Below are 3,626 nucleotides of genomic sequence, written 5' to 3' on the forward strand. Positions count from 1 at the left end.
TGTGTGTGTGCGTGTGTGTGTGTGTGTGTGTGTGTGATATTAAATCCAACTACCTTGCGTGAACAACATGAACGTCACTCGCCGTCAGGACAGGCCTTGGCATGCGTCCAGCGCCTCCTCCTCCGGCCGCGGACAGACGCCCGACGCCGGATCCCACGAACGCAACGCCACGACCAGGAAGACGCACGATGCCGCCTCGTCGCTGCGTCGCTTCTTTCGCTCGAGTTGCTCCTCGGCGACAGGCTTCAGCCGAGCACAAGGTGGGAAATATACGTTGTAAAATCTGTCTCTGTCTCTCTCTCTCTCTCTCTCTCTCTCTCTCTCTCTTTCTCTTTCTCTTTCTCTTTCTCTTTCTCTCTCTCTCTCTCTATTCTTCTAATCAGTGCAGATCGTCAAAATGGGAGAGAGAGAGAGAGAGAGAGAGAAAAGAAGAGATGAGAGAGAGAGAGAGAGAGAGAGAGAGAGAGAGAGAGAGAGAGAGAAAAGATCAAGTACTGAGACAGAGAGGGGGAAAGCAATGAAAGAGAGAGACTGCACGAGCACCCACAATATAATAAGTAAAATGGAGAGATAGAAGGAAAAAATGAAAGAGTGTGAGGGGGAGAGAGAAAAAATGGAAAGCGACACGAAGATAAACGGATGGGGAACATTCAAAGTAAAATATGCATTAGGTGGAGGCAATATGACTGGACGTAGGCTTGGCTTGGACAACACTATTACCATAAATGCAGTTTCCTTTACTAGTATTAGCATTATTCCCTGTCACCATTACCGTTACTGTTCTTATTATCATCGCTATCACTATCATCTCAAGCGAAACAGTTGTCCAATACTCACCTAATGGATGGTTGTCGAAGAATAGGCGTGAGACGAATAGTGTAATAGAGAGATTTTTTTAAAGCATAAACGGATGAAGGAATGCAACCACATAAGTCACATAGATCTGTAATGTAAAGAGGAACATACTATATGTGATCCAGGGATATATTAATAACTTATTACTGCTGACTCCATTAACGCCAAATTTCGACGAATAAATGTAGAATTGCAAACGGGAAAGGCAACACCTGTAAATAAACTATGTGGCTCACTGGTAATTTCGAAAAACGCATTCTCGTGGTGTTGTCGATTTAGGGGTTTGTGAAGAGTATTGATAATAATGATGATGGTAAGAGAAGTGGACATGCCAACAAAATAAGTACAACACAAAGAAAGAAAATAGCTAATATTTTATATTTTCAGGATTTCTCTTTATCTTAATTCTTGATTGATATAAAGAAGGAAGATAGGTAGATATTTTCTATTAACTGAATATTTTCGGAAAGTAGTTATTTGAAGGAGCCAAGAAAAGTACTTAAAGGAGGTTGGGAACTTCATTTCATTCTTCTACGGCTGGATAATACATCTTACTCTTGAAGTGAAAGCACACACACACACACACACACACACACACACACACATACACACACACACACACACACACACACACATGTACGCAACATAACATACATAAGTATAATATAAGAATTCTCGTAAAAGCTACATTATAAATTAAGTAAAGTCAATTTATATTATATGTTTCTGTGGTGTAGTGGTTAGCACGGTCGCCTCCTACGCGACAGACTCGGGTTCAATTCCCGACGGATACTGAAAATAAGATTTTGCATGAATTTTTGTTTGTATTTCTATCTATTTATCTTCCGTTCCATTTATATTTCAACTTTTGTTTCTGTCTCTTTCTCCGGTGTTTACAATGCGGAGTAGGAAGGAATGAGAAAGTTTAATTTTTTATTTTTTGATTTGCTTGGTTGTTTTTATGTTTAGGGGCCCAAGTTTGCGTGATATTAGTAATAAGAGAAAAAAAGAAAGGGGGAAAAAAGAGGACGAAAGAAAGAAAAAAAATCGGGGGGTAGGAAAAGGGGGAAGGAAGGGAAAAAGGGGGAACAGAAGCATATTTTGTTTTATTATTTTGTTATTGTTTTGTTCCCTTTGCCACTTCAGATAAAAAAAAAGATTTCGCAGGGGGAAGAATGACCCCTTTTTTAAAAGCTTGATAAAATTAAAAATATTTGAAAGGTTTGCTGTCCCTGTAGTTTAAATTGCCTTGAAATAATCAAATGCTACTTATGGTCCGGAAGGGGAAAAAAAAACACAAAGTGGACAAACCAGAAAACTGCATTGTGACAGCTGGACCCAAAACCTGTATTTTCATTTTGTACCGTATAAGATGTAATTTTAAATTTATCTTTTTTCTGTTTAAAAAGTATGAGATGAATTGTTTCTTCACCTAAAATTTTATCCTCTCTTCCCATGAAACTTTTTTCCTATATACTTTTCTATCTGATACCATTTGATATATTGTATTCTTCAATGAAGATTATTGAAATGAGATTTTATGAATATATAATTTTCAAAAAATGTATTTCATAGCGAATCACAGTTGTATACTGACTTAATCATCGAAAACGTATTTGATTGGGTAAAACTGTTTTAATTTTAAAAGAAAATTATAAGAAATGAATGATAAAAAATGATTTCATTAAGGAATTGAAAAGTACACGAACTTTTGTTTTTCTTAAAAGGGAAAGCTAACAATCTACTTTCGAGACGATGTAGTATTGAATCTAAAAACGGTTCAAGGGTTAAAGCTGATTTCAATAATGTTAGAAATAAGAATCTATTCTCCACATTTTGGGACACAGATGTTTGGGAAGTCATTAAAGGGATATAAAAAACGGTAACTTCATTCAATTTAATTACATTGATTTTGTCCTTACTTTAAATCGGGATGGCCCCCCCCTTTTTTAACCTTTAACATTTTTTTTTATCACAGCTGTAAATCAGTGGGTCTTCGTTGATATTCTAAAATTTTTGCGTATCAAGGGGGGCCAAAATATTTAAATGTTAACTTTTTTCCGAATATAGGGGGACAAGTCTGAGAGAAAAGTGAGAGAGAGAGAGAGAGAGAAAAGAAAGAGAAAAAAAGAGAAAAGAGAAAAAAAAGGAAGGAAAAAAAAAAAAAGAACATAAAAAAAAAAATTTATACATTATGCAATTAGAGAACAACTATATTCCACACAACCTCTGTTCCTTGGGGTGGTTAGCACGATTGCCCCTTTTAAACGACTCGGGTTGATCCCCGAAACAGACCCTTGCATGAGGAATGTTTTTTAAAGGCTGTTGTTCAAATCAAAATTTTTCCCTTCCTTGTTGCTTATCTTCCAAACCCTTTTTATGGCATGTTTTTTGTCCATAGGGGTTTATGTTAAAAAAAGAGAAAGTCCAAAAAAAATTGACCGCAAAAAAACCATACCATAAAATTTAATTTTTTAATTTTTCTTCTTTCGCATTGCTTTTCTTAAAATTGTTTTTTTTTTTTCGCACTCAAAAGCAATTTCTACTTTCGCCTTTTTCATGTTCACGTTCTTTATTTATTTTTCCTTTGTTTTCTGTTTAGTTGGCGCAGTTTTTTATTTTTTTTTTTCTTTTTTTTCTTTCGATATTTTCCATTTTTTTACATTTTTATTAAAAATTTTCACTCGCTTTCTTTTTAATTTTTTGGGGTGTTTTCTTCATTTTCTATTCGAATTTATCGATTACATTTTTTTTTTTTCTATATATTTTAT

General features: G+C 35.2%; 1 non-coding gene across 1 annotated transcript; it reads left to right on the forward strand.

Moving 5' to 3' along the window:
* Window positions 1-1,577: 1,577 nt before the first annotated feature.
* Window positions 1,578-1,649, forward strand: TRNAR-CCU (transfer RNA arginine (anticodon CCU)). The gene has a single exon. It is a non-coding gene; the product is annotated as a tRNA-Arg (tRNA).
* The last annotated feature ends 1,977 nt before the right edge of the window (window positions 1,650-3,626 follow it).

The sequence above is a fragment of the Penaeus vannamei genome, chromosome 24 (assembly GCF_042767895.1).
Source record: "Penaeus vannamei isolate JL-2024 chromosome 24, ASM4276789v1, whole genome shotgun sequence".
Lineage (NCBI taxonomy): Eukaryota > Metazoa > Arthropoda > Malacostraca > Decapoda > Penaeidae > Penaeus > Penaeus vannamei.